General features: G+C 53.4%; 1 protein-coding gene across 1 annotated transcript in view; it reads right to left on the bottom strand.

Annotated features, from left to right (window-relative positions):
- The window catches only part of CHST15 (carbohydrate sulfotransferase 15), an 86,582-nt gene extending 74,351 nt beyond the window's left edge, over window positions 1-12,231 (bottom strand). Inside the window, exon 1 of the mRNA XM_060097405.1 lies at window positions 12,149-12,231. The gene's annotated coding sequence lies outside the window, so the exon portion shown is untranslated. The remainder of the gene's footprint in view (window positions 1-12,148) is intronic.
- Window positions 12,232-13,295: the final 1,064 nt, after the last annotated feature.

Genomic DNA, 13,295 nt, shown 5'->3' with positions numbered 1-13,295 from the left:
GAAGACCCAACACAGCAAAAATAAAATAAATAAATAATAAACTCCTACCCCCAACATCTTCTTTAAAAAAAAAAAAAAGCTAGTCTGTGGGGGGGCGGGATGTGATGAATCGGGCAATTGGGATTGACATGTATACACTGATGTGTATAAAATCGATGACTAATAAGGACCTGCTGTATAAAAAAATAAATAATATAAAATTCAAAAAAAAAAAAAAAAGAGAGACAACCAAGAGCTAGAGCAAGGCTGAAGGATAAGGTCCAGACAACAGACTGGTGGTTGTTGGGGGGCAGGGAAGGCTGAGGGGAGGGGAAATGAGTGAAGGTGGTCAACAGGTACAAACTTCCAGGTTATAAGATACCTAAGTTCTGGGGAATCTAATGTACAGCATGGTGACTATAGTTAACAATACTGTATTGTGTTTTTGAAAGTTGCTGAGAGTAAATCTTAAAAGTTCTCATCACAAGAAAAAAAATTGCAACTACGTGAGGGGATGGATGTCAGCTAAGCCTATCGTGGTGATCATTTTGCAATATAAACACATATCAAATCATTATGTTGTACACTTTAATACAATGTTATATGTCAATTATATCTCAATAAAACTAGAAAAAAAAAGGAAAAAACAAAAGCTAGTCTGGGGATTCAGCTCAGCACCCCGGGATGCACCCCCAGCCCTTGCAACACACCCACCCGGGAGAGCTGCCCGCAGGTCCCGCACATTTCCTTCCTTGCTGTGGTCCAGCCTAACTCTTTAAAAAACAACTTCATAATGTACCCTGGAGTCACAACCACAGCCCCTTGTTTATGGGCTTGGCCAGATCAGATAAAATTTCATTCTCTGAATTGGTTCCTAATTTAATTACTCTCCGGATAAGTGCTGGCCTCCCGTAGCTGCAGGGGAAGGACTCAGGAGGCACTGGCGCCAGGAGCCACGAGCTGCAGCTCTCATTTGGCAGCTGGTGGAGGATGAGTTGTTCTGGGGCCTTTGCAGATCAAAGGGGATTAGAATAGTGGGCTTGGGCCAGGCGGTCACCGTCTGTCCTCCCAACCAGCCTGTGTTTATTGTCCCCAGCCAATCAAGAGGGTGACCTGTGGTTTTATTAAGCGCTCAGGGAAAACGTTCAGGGTAACTGGACTGACTCTGAAAACCCAGATTCAGTCCTGACTCTGTGTGGCCTCTCTGGGCTTCGGTTTCCCCATCTACAAAATGGGGCTAGACTATGTTTCCCTGAAGCCCTTTCCAAGCTCTAAAATTCAGACAGTTCAGGTGGGGATCAGAACCTCATCTGAGAATCAAGCCTTCTCTGAGGCCAGGGAAAAAGCATATAAAAAAGTAAATGAGGGGCTTCCCTGGTGGCGCAGTGGTTGAGAGTCTGCCTGCCGATGCAGGGGACACGGGTTCGTGCCCTGGTCCGGGAAGATCCCACATGCCGCGGAGCGGCTGGGCCCGTGAGCCATGGCCGCTGAGCCTGCGCGTCCGGAGCCTGTGCTCCATAACGGGAGAGGCCACAGCAGTGAGAGGCCCGCGTACCGCAAAAAAAAAAAAAAAAAAAAAAAAAAAGGACAGGTTGAATGGGCAAAAAAGTCTGTTGCATGATTTGGGAGATTGGGATTGACATATATACACTAATATGTATACAGTAGATAACTAATAAGAATCTGCTGTATAAAAAAATAAAAGAAATAAAATTCAAATTAAAAAAATCAGAGGAGAACTTCGTAAAATAAATATATATACACATAAATACACACACACACACACACACACACACACACGTCTCCCTAAACAATCCTATACCTTCATAACTGATCCAAAGGTACATAAACCCTCACACACACAGAAAAAAAGAAACTGCTGACTTAAAAGTGGGCAGGCCTGCATTTTTCTATTGATTTGCTTCACTTTTAACAGCCAAAAGCAAATTTATTTTCTACCATATAAATGGCAACTGAGGTTTCATCTACCTTCCAATACATCATTTTTCTTCTCTGAGCCAAATTGTGAACAATGCAAAAGATCCATGGATTTTCAGCTGTCGACCCATGGGCAAAAGATTTTTTTTTCCTGGAAGCTATTTCCAATAAAGAGGCCACATTTGTTAAGGTCACGCTTCCCTTTTGTACATCTTTCCATATCTAATTTCTCACAGAAACTGCTACAGAGCAGGTATACACAGCTTTTCAACGTTAGGGCAACACAGATATCAGGCTGATCCCACTTTCATTAATCGGAGCCTTCTTTCATCCTCTCGTTTAGTGCTGCTGATAACTTTCTTAGCCAAGTTCAACATGTCCTAAAAGCAGCTATTTCCTGTGACTTTCAAAATAGTGCGCTTGGATTACTGGCCTGAAGTGGGGTTGGATGGGGCCTTCCTGGAACTATTATCTTTATAGAGAATTGTGACAGAATAAGGGAAGGTCCCACCAGTGAAGGTCAGGCTACAGATGACCAAAGAAAAGGCAATCGTGAGCTTCCCACGGTTCAAGAACACCCAGGTACACAGGAAGATGGTCCTCCCTAAGGACTCACCATCTCTAAGCCCAGACGGTGTTTCTTTCAGACAAGAAATACTGATGGGTCAAAGTAAGAGGCAAACAGGGGAAGTTTAGTGCTTAATGCTGGATGGTACACAGGCAGCGTGGGCCTACAACTCAGCTCTCCACGCCCCTCCCCTCAGACCACCACCCTGCTTTACTTCCTCCCCGGCGTGGGGTTCAGCATCCTGGGACCCCAAGCAGAAAGATGCTTGAAACTCCTATAGCCAGGACACCATGCCCTTTGCAAGACAGAGGAGGAGTCCTGCTACCCCCAAACCGAGTCCCAGTCCTAAGGCAACAGTGCCCAGTGGGAGAGGAGCTGTTGGTCCCACCAGAGAGAAGGGCCCTGGGCTGGCTGGGATGCCAGACAAAGGAGGTCCTGGTAGCAGGCAAACAGAGGCCAGAGCTGGGGTCCCCGGCCCTGCCAAGACCCCCCTGGGTCCCCACTCATTTGTCCTTCACGCTGTGATGATAGGGAGGTTTCCAGGTGGGGGATGAGCCTGGATTCAGGGCTGGCTTATGGACTAGGTTGGCCCTCTCCAACAGACCAGACATCCCCCCACTCTGTATGTGTTGAGACTCTGGAGAGAGGCTTTCCATTGAGGGCTGCCAACAGGGAGTTTCGAGAATAAACCCACCCACCCACCCACACACACACACACACACACACACACACACAGCCAGGCGCAGAGGCCCTGGCCCAGCCCGACTGCAGCCCCCAATCTCTCATTCCAAAGAAGAGGGCGGAGACCAAATAAGTGGTGATATCCTGCCTCCAGCAAATGTCTGACAAATCTGCCCTTTTCTTCATGGAAAATTAAAAAGCTAAACGGCCCCAAGAATCTGATGGAGGAGGACATTCTCCAGGGGCCCTCAGACTTCATCCTTGAACCAGAAACGAGATGGCGGAAAGAACACCCATCCCCGCCTTCTTCTCACATCTTCCTACCGCAACAGCAATTCTGAAATCAGGTCATGTCTGGTGACATGACCCAGAGATGAGCCAGCTGCGGCCAACTCCCACCTGGATGTCTAGGAAACTGAGGACAGAGAAGCCAGCCGGTCCCACGGGACCTGGGCCAAAACTTCGCCCTGCCCGGGGTGGTTGCAACTTAACAGACAGCGTGATCATAAGTGTCTGTCGGGAAACCCAACTACTTGGCCCAATTCCCCGGGGCAACTCTGCTTTCTTGTAATCCTGGAGATCCCTTACGTGCACAAAGCAAATACGGTTCTGTGTGTGTACATTTGGAAGACTTTATATAAACAGGTTCATGAATCAGAGGCAGTAATCCTCTGTAGACCAATAGTCTGATTTTTGGTTTGGAAATTATGGTCCCTATAAATACACGCCAGGACATACTTTATATTTTTAATGCAAATATTTACATTCCAAACAAAGGAGCATGGAACTTAAAGACAAGCTATTTATACTGGCCATAAGAAACACTGACGGCCTCCACATTTCTATCCTGAGTAAATGGCTCCTGCTTCTATTTCTGAAATACCAAGCAAAATTCCATAACGTTTATCCCCAAGACTCTCAAGACATGAAACACTGTGGTCACTACCTGTTAATAGCCCAAAAATCTAGTGTCAGGAAATCCAAGGTTATTACATTAGGCTCTTGACTCCTTCAGAAATTTAGTGACAAGCATTAACTCTCCTGCACCATGCTGCCAAATTGGGGATACTTTTCTGTCTTCTGGGGGCACACCCAGGGGCCCACATGAAATCCATCACAGCCCTTTCTCCAGGACTAGCTGGCTTTTGATGCATTAATTCAACACATGACAGTCTCTCGTGACTGAGTGGGCCCCCAGACAGCCTCCTCACCCTTGAGAGGCTTGCTGGGCCTGGGTGAGTGGACCACACCCAGGAAAACTAGAAAGAACGTGGTATAAAGTAGGTTGAGTTCAAGAGCGTAGAATTGCAGACGCTCAGAGGAGGATGGTAACACCTGGATGGGAGGATATGGAGAGATGTAAGAATTACTGGCAAAGCTTCCCGAAGGTGGTGATGGGAGTGGGGGCAGGGGGCTGATGAAGGTTCAGGCCATGCGAAGAGGGGGCTGGATCCACAGCTCCCCTCTGGGATGAACCAGGAGGGAGAACCAAGAGGAGACAGAAAAGGCTCTCCCACTCAGGCTACCAGGCTGTCAGCCAGCCAGTGGTTCCGCGGGCACCCCCCTTGTAAATTACATGTGTATTACAAAGGCTAATCATTATCTCAATCTGGCTAATCACTGCCATGCTCTGCAGATAACAAGGCCTGGTTAACAGGCTCACTTCCTAATCGCAATGTCTCCCTCAATATCCTTATCAACTGCATATCTAATGCTGCCCTTATCAACTTATGTCTAATAGGTGCCACGTGCCAGCCCCAAACCCCTGCCCCCGCCCCCCGTGGGTCAGGCCCTGGGCTAAGTACTTATTATTTGCTGTGTATGGAGGTGGGGTGGGGGATGGGGGGGGTATCTTCTTGCCCACTCCTGAAGTTTCCTTCCTCGTGGAGAGAGCGCCACCTGTGTACCACCACTTGTGTCTACACCTGGTGGTGTCCATCCACCCCTATCCCAGGAGTGTGCGAGGAGGAACTAGACATAGGTAGCCTGGCCTTGCCTCTTCCCACACAGAGCAGGCACTGCCCCCTGCTGGCTGCGCTGTGGAGGAAGGGGGCCGCCCCAGGGAGAGGCTGCCGCTTTCCCACTCGACCTGTGACCCAGGGGAGGTCAGCCGGCCTAACTGCCCACTCCTCACTTGAGGATTGTGATGCCCACGTGCCCACCGGTCCAATCACATTCTACTATGTCTACTTCAGTCGGGAACAAACCTTGCATTTTTACCTCCACCCATCTCTCTCCTCCCCTCTCTCTCAGTAGGTTCGGAACTTGGCCAGGAAAGAGGGATTCAGTTTGGGGAGCTCCCTTGAACCCTAACTTGTACTACTGGTACTCAAACTACACTACAAGGACAAGGTAGAGATTATTAACCCCACTTTACAGATGAGGAAACCGAGGCACAAGGAGATTAAACCACTTGCCCAGGGTCATGATCAAACGCAGGTCAACGTGGTGCCCAGGCTCACCCCACCACCTCCAAGGGTCTATACAGGATTCAACACCCAGGCTAAAAGAACATCCGCATGATGGGCACCAAACGTTTGGTTGATTGGAAAATGAAGGTGCTGGCCGAACTTACTTCATCCAGCCCGAGTCAGTTAGCGTGTGTCACAAAGGGCAGACATGAGCTGCCCAGACCCCTTTCAACAAGGGGTGAGAAAATAACACACCTTCACAGACCTCTCAGACTCTGAAATGCACCTTCTAACATCACAGCAAATGTGCCATGGGCCCTGGCCCTTGGGCAGCTCCTACAAGGGCACCGCAGAGTGGGACACAACTTCCCCCAAGATCCAGGGCTGCCCCGAGAGGGATAGAATGGCCAACTCTCAGGCCCTTTCCCCCTCAGAGGCCACTCCACTATGTTTTCGACCACAGGGAGCATAAAGGGCCAGCAAGCACATACTCCATTTCAAGAGAAGACGTGAAACCACCAGGTTCCCGCATATCACTGGAAAAAACAATTGTGCCTGCCGTGTAATCTAATTATTTGCCCATGTTGGGGTATTTTCCAGGCACCTGGGTAACTAGGCCGCCTGTTTCAATATTTTTATCACAAACACAATTCTGGAAAGTGTCCAGGTTTCCATTATAATGATACTCTCTGCTTTTGAGGATCTGCCAGCCTCACTTTCTTCAGAGACCTGAAAGGTCTGGACCAGGACAAACTCTAGAAATGTAGCATAGGTGTCAGGGAGAGCCTTCCCCGGCAAAAAGCCCCCCCCCACACACACACACACCTGCTCAGGACTCTCTGAAGCTTACAGTGGTGCTCAAGATGTAACATTCAAAAGCCAGCCACCCCAGCACCATTTCCTGGTCTGCCCTGGGCTTAAGCGCATCTCATGGGAGCACAGCCAAACTGACCTACAGCCTGTCCACAGCGTTCCACTGGAAGCATCCCAGAGGGCAACTGTGGATCCAGCCCCCTCTTGGCACAGATGAAGAATAGCCCAGAGAGGTGAAGCCACCAGCCTGACTAGAACCCAATGTGTCCTGGGGCTCCTGGCCTTACGGGGTGTCAGAGAAGCCCTCTGAGGTAGAATATGCTAGAATTCCACCCCCACACACACACCAAGAAATATACACATCTACATAAAAAACTGTACGTGCAGTTTCAGAGAGATCAGAGACGTCTCCCGTCCCTGGTTATGAGCTCTAGAGCTAAAGAATACCACAAAAGCCGATGTTTCTTAAGCACTTACTGTATGCCAGGCACCACTCTAAGTGCCTGGCAGGTATGGTCATGTATAGGACCCCAGCTCTCAGGCCAGGGGTGACGTCGCCCCAGACCACTCCAATGTCAGAGTTGCTAACCCAGGCTCCTGCGCACTCTGGGCAGCACTGTGTAACTCTGACTTGCGCAAGTTCTGCTTCGCCCACTACTCTGAGCGCAGCCTCTCAGCTCCCACGCACCTGGCCCTGGGCCTGCACCTGGAAGAAGGCGTAAATGCTGCATGTAGCTGCTGCTGATGAAAGAGACTGCTCGCGTTTCCTGTACATCCGTTTCGAAATCAGCAGAGACTGGGAACCTGCTTTCTTTCGCCACCTCCCCGCCCCTTACCACTTGCTGATTCACACCCGCCTTCCCCTTCTAGAGCCAGGATTGTTTTTCTCAACCTCCAGCCTCATCTCCCTCCTTCCTCCACTGCCATTCCGTGCTCCTCGCTCCTGCACATCCGGATGGCTGAAAGCTTCTTCCCTGTGATCTCCAAGAGCCTCCCTGCCCTCTGATTGAGACAAAGGAGGACACCTGTCTGACCTGGCTGGCACAGGGCCAGCTGGGAATCAGTAGGGGCCCAGCAAATGACAGCTGTTATGACCAAATGTCTTCCTCCCCAACCCCCGTACTTAAAAATATATATATATTCTGTATTGGCCCAAATCCACACAAAACCTTTACTTTTCTTCCTAGATATGGAGACTGGATACTCAGTAGATAACTGCCATCTCTATGCTTCATTTCATGCTGTGAAGACACGGGTCTACACATAAATCATCTCGTCCCAGTGCTTCATTTTAAAGGATGAGCGTCACAGGAAGGAAATCAGACCCCAGCACTTGAGAACAATAACGAAAGACCGTGTGCAAGTCCAAACAGTCTCCCAGTACGTCGTTAGCTAAGTGAGAAGACAGGCTCTGGATTCACAGCAAAGCAACACAGTTCCGGCGGAACTCAGTCAACATCACCTGAGCATCCTGACTTTCAGGGGGATGCACTGTTCTCACCAGTGGCTGAAAGTGTCGCTTCTAAATCACGTGCTGCTGAAGAGATGCCCAGTGACAGAGTGCTCACACAGTGACACTCCCAGGCCAGCTACGTTTCAAAATAGTTTCTGTTTTTAGAATTTAAGGAAACTCCTTTCTCACACAAATGCATCCCAAATGACACCTGGCAATCCAGGGCCTGCTGAGACCTGGGGACCAGGACAGGGTCTGGATACAGGGACAGGAAGCAAGAACTCCCCACCACAGTGAATGTCCATTCATCTAGGAGTTTCCAAGAGGCTCCAGCCCAGCAGGGTGGGATGAAAGAGCCGGCCCAGGAGCTACAGAATCAGAGACCTGGGCTGACTTGCCACTTCTGGGCTGTGTGACTTCAGACCCACTGCTCCGAGCCTCAATTTCCACATCAGTAAAAGGAGACTCCTCCTGTACAACCCACCTCTCTCTTTCCTTGCCTCACTGTCCTGCCCACCTTTGAATGCAGCTCGCTGTTCAGTTGTCCATCAGGTACAGGCATTTTTGCCTGCTCCCTTCCTACAAGGGCTGGGACTCTGTCTTATCATGGTGTACTATTTGATAATGAAATTATATGAAAAGTTTTAGGCAGGGTGTCTCTTTCCACATGACAAGAATTCATCACTTTGCAAGGCAGAAATAGAGACACAGATGTAGAGAACAAATGTATGCACACCAAGGGGGGAAGGGTGGTGGTGGTGGGATGAACTGGGAGATTGCGATTGACATATATACACTAATATGTATAAAATAGATAATTGATAAGAACCTGCTGTACAAGTAAATAAATAAATAAAATTTTAAAAAAAAGAATTCATCAAATAGCTATCGAATGGATGCATGACACACAGCACCTGAAACAGCCGGGCACATGGCCACAGGCACATCGGGCTCCCGTCAATTCTCAGTCCCTCGGCCTCGGGGAGATGCGATCCCCATGCCCTGTCAGGTGTCACATGTCTCTGACAGTGGGATGCCCTCCCCAGTACACAGACACAGGGCCAGATGTCAAGCTTCAGACCTCCTGGCAGAGTACTCACCCCACCCCCTACTTGTAGTACTGGAGCCCACACTTAAATGTCCAGGCTCAAGAATTCTCTTGAAAAGTAACAAGACCTGTCAAGTCGATTTTTTTTTTTTCCCCAACTGTCTGGAGCTGAGCCAAAGCTGCCCTCCTTAGGTAGGGCATGTGCTCACCTGCCCAGGGCATCCCCAGAGTGTCTCCCCTCTCCCCATCCCCTAGAGCTAGCCCGGATGCGGATGCTAGCCATGCCATCGGCAGATGCTAGGCAGATGCTAGCCAGGCCACCTCCAGCCAGGCCCTAGGTGGCCTTGGACAACCACAGTCTAATCACAACCCAGCCCTAACCTAAAGCTTCTGCTAGCACAGGTTCCAAGAGCCTGGGGCTCCCGCGGCCCAGCTGGTTGACTTGGAGTTTCTTTCCTGCTCTTTCTCCAGACACCAAATAAGCAGAGTCCACTTCCCAACCTCTCCCAAACTTTCCTGTAAACATAGCCTCTTCCAGATGCGGGGATTAATCTTCTCTCCTTCAGGCCAGCGGAAAATCAAATTCCTCACCTCTTCTGGCCAGGGGCAGCAGCAACAGAGGAGAAGAAAGGTGCAGACACAGAGGCCTCACGGCAGCCACTGTGACGGTGCTGGGATGCCTGGCCATCTAACCATCAAAGAAAAGCAAGGCTCACGTGGGATCCACTATGGACAAACCCGCCTCTCCACCTCCCACACACAATATCCTGGATGAATTAACCCTGCTCACTGCAGTCATACAATACCCAGAGAGAAAAAACACAAAAACATTATTGAGTTTCCCTCAGAGGGCCCTAGAAATGGTTCTCCCGGGGAGCTGGACCTGGGAGGGAAGAAGAGCCCTGCAGCTTCACTTCTGGCTCAACTACGCACCTATGCACTGAGAGAGAGAGACCACGGCAAGCTGCTTCACCTTGCTGGCTCAGTTTCCGCATGCAGCAGGAGGCAAGGAAAACATTTTCCTGCCAATCTTTCAGGAGTATTAGAGACAAAAACGTATTTGATTAAAAACTACCTAATAAAAGGCATTTTTATGCCCATGCTATTTTAAACAAAATCATATATGATTTGCACCTCAAGACAGCCTGATTCAACGTACAGTTGGTAAAATTAATAAGTGCCACGTTCTAGAAGGAAGGGTTCCTGATTTTGCACCATTTGGGAGGGGGGCGGGAGTAGGAAAGCTGGGCATGGAAAATGGTGTGCGAGGTTCTAGAGGAACTTGGGGCAAATCTTCAGGCCTCAGTTTCCACCTGGGCGTCTCAGCGGGTGCACGTGCCCCCGGGCTGCTTTCTGCTCCAACATCGGCTGGCTGCCCTCTTAGGAACCGCAGCTGATAAAGAGGAGCTGGGGCCCTGCGAAGCCCTCGGCTCAGCCTCCAGAACAGCGCGCCACATCCCTTGCCGGGGCGTCCTGCGGCTTCCTGGACATACAACTTCATTCCCCAGAACTCCGTGCCATCAACTCACCCTACATGAATGCAGCGAAGGGCCTCGGGGAACCGGAAAATGGGGGCCGGAGGAGCGAGTTTCAGCCCCAGTCTTTGCCGCCTCCTTCTCGAACCTCCCTGCTCGAGGCGCGGACGTCCAGCTGCTACAGCCGGCACCCGAGCCCCAGCCTTCAGTCCACACCCGCCGCTCCAGCCCCGCGGGCCGACCCCGGGCGCTGGGCGGACGGGCAACGTGGGCACCAGGACCGCGACGGGGCGGTCAAGCAGCCGCGCCCAGGACCCTGGAGGCTCCAAATCCTAAACACACACGCACACACAAGCGCGCGCGCCGGCCAATCCGTTCGCCCGGAGGAGTCGGAAGGCGCTTCCACAGCTCTTCATTCATTCCCCCAAAGGCGAGGTTCCCTTCTCCCGGGCGCCTCCATCCCAAGATCCTAGGGGGCTCCAAGGGGGCCAACTGCGCCACGAGCCGCCCGCCATCCGCCCACGGCCGCCGAGTCCTCTCCACCCGCACACACAACCCAACAGACTCGGGCTCCATCACGATCGGCAGCGTCGCCCCCGCGCAGGGGCCGTTGCCACCCCGGCTCCCCACAGCTTCGTCACCCCGCAGCCCCACCGCGCCACTCGGCTCAGACCTGCAGCGCTCGGCTCGCCGCGCCCAGGCCGGCCGGGAACGCCGCCACCGCCGCCGCCACCGCAGCCGGGAAGCGCTGGCTACTCCGGAGTCACGCCGCCTCCTGAGCTGCGGCGGGGCGCTGGGAGGGGGCAGGGGGCAGGGGGCAGGGGGCGGGGAGGAAGGAAGAGGGAACGGGGGCCAAAAGTTCAGGCCGCCCCGGGCCTCGTCGCGCCCCCGTCTCCTCCCAGGCCCGCCCCCGCGGTCCCCCTCCCGGAACCCGGTCCCACAGGCTTCGGCGCCTGGGACACCCCCCCCCTCAAAGCCTCCCTTCCCTGTGCGGCCGCAGGACTGGAGCCGGGGCGAGGAGGCGGTTCTGAACCGGAGTCCGGGAAAGAGTGGCAGATGCACACCTACCTGCCCCGGGCCGCGCCTGGAAACTTCCCAGAAGTGCGCCGGGAAGCGGAGCGCAAGGCTGGGGAATCCCCACCCCCACCCCCATCCCCACCCAAAGCGCGCTCTTAAGGAGAAAGCACCGATCTATCGGTCCGTCGGTCCTCCGCCTGCAGCGCGCCGCCCCGATTCCGACTCCTGGGGTCGTTCTCCTGGACAGCCACCCCGTGCGTGCCCCGTGGCGTGCGCCCCCCGCCGGCCTCCGGCTGTCCGCAGCGCCACCACCCCGCCGCCGAGTCCCCCGTCCCCGAGCTCCGACCGCATTTTCCCGAGCCGGGGAGGGGGGCGTGCGACCCTTCCCGCGGGGTCCCCAGCGCGCGGGGCGCCCAGAGCGCGGCCAGAACCGGCGGCGAGGGGACGCCCTCGGCTGGGGGCCGCGGTTGCCTCGGGGAGACTGGGCCGAGGGTCGCGGGGCCCAAACCTGCCTCGGCTCCGCGCGCTCGCAAGTTCATTGTCTGCCTGGGCCGTCGCCGCCGCCGCCGCTGCTGCCGCCGCGCCGGGAGCGCCGCGGGGAGTGAGGCTGCGCGCAGCCTCCGCCAGCCCGGACTCCCTACGCCCAGCCCGGGCCGCCCCCGGCGCTGCCCGGCCAGAACGCGGAGGGGCGCCGGAGCCCGGAGCCAGACACCCACCCGCCGTTCGTCGCCGCCCCCGCCGCCGCGCCTGGCACCCAACTTGTACCTGAGAAGCCCGAGTCCAGCCCGGGAGCCTCTTCGGCTCCGGGTCCGCGGGAGCGCGCCCAGCCCCGCGCCTCGAGCCCCTCATCCAGGGCGCGTCAACCTGACTCCCCGAGCGCAGAGAGGAAAAGTTTGGGAGTGACGTGCGGATGGCGAATGAAACATCCGAAAAGAACCCTCCCCCCGCCCCATGTCGCGCTGACACACATCAGCTCGAGTCTGGAATGTGAGAAAAAGGCGTGTGCGCGGAGCGGTGGGTTTGGTTCCCGCCCCCTCTCCTTCCAAGTAAACACGGCTTGTGCGATGCGGTGATTCCAAATAGAAAGCAAACCGAAACCCCTAAAGTCTGCCAATGACACCCTGCCAGGGACATTTTTAACGAACTTGGCGGTCTGGAGCCAGCCCATACGTTGATATTCAAGGCCACGGCGCTGGTGGGTTCCGCGCCCTCTGTTGTATTTTTGCATCCCGAGGAGGCTCTCCCCGGCTCTTCGGCCCAGCCTGTTTGCTTCCACGGTGAGCGAAGGCTCAGCGGGACCCCGATCCCGGCCGGCCGCAGTGGCCCAGGGGGCGGCAGCTCCAGGAAACCACGTGGGCTGCCCGAGGTCAAGGAAGCAGCACCAGTGGTCCACTCCCGGGCTCTTGACTGAAGATACCGTCAGTTAAAGAAAAGACACTTTGAATTCTGGAAGACTCGACTGAAGCCCAGCCTCTCAGGAATCAGGTCCAAGGGACAGAAAAAAAAAATCCTTGTCCTCAGTCACATAGCCTTTTGCCTGCCCGTGTCCCCATGGCTACAGTCCAGCATCTTGTCCTCAAAACAACAAAGCAACCAAGAGTGGAGCTAAAATGCTCCATAAGTGTCGAGCGCTGGCCCGCCGCTGAGGGATGCGTCCTGAGGGTGCCCTTTCCCCCTTTCCTCTCTTTCTGGAAATACGTGACTTTTATTGCTTGAGGCTTCATTTCACCCCCCCACCCCAGAAACTATAACCCACCCTGAGGTCATAAACTTCTGCTCAGCATCCATGGCAACTAATGCAGAGGTCACAATCAGAGGATTATAACTGCAGATGGAAAGCTGGGATGAGATGGGAATTCTTCAAAACGGTATCTTGTTTTCCTGCAAATAATGCCTCTTACATAAAATTTAC

This window comes from Mesoplodon densirostris, chromosome 1, assembly GCF_025265405.1.
Source record: "Mesoplodon densirostris isolate mMesDen1 chromosome 1, mMesDen1 primary haplotype, whole genome shotgun sequence".
Taxonomy (NCBI): Eukaryota; Metazoa; Chordata; class Mammalia; order Artiodactyla; family Ziphiidae; genus Mesoplodon; species Mesoplodon densirostris.
This window is presented reverse-complemented; position numbering and strand designations above follow the sequence as displayed.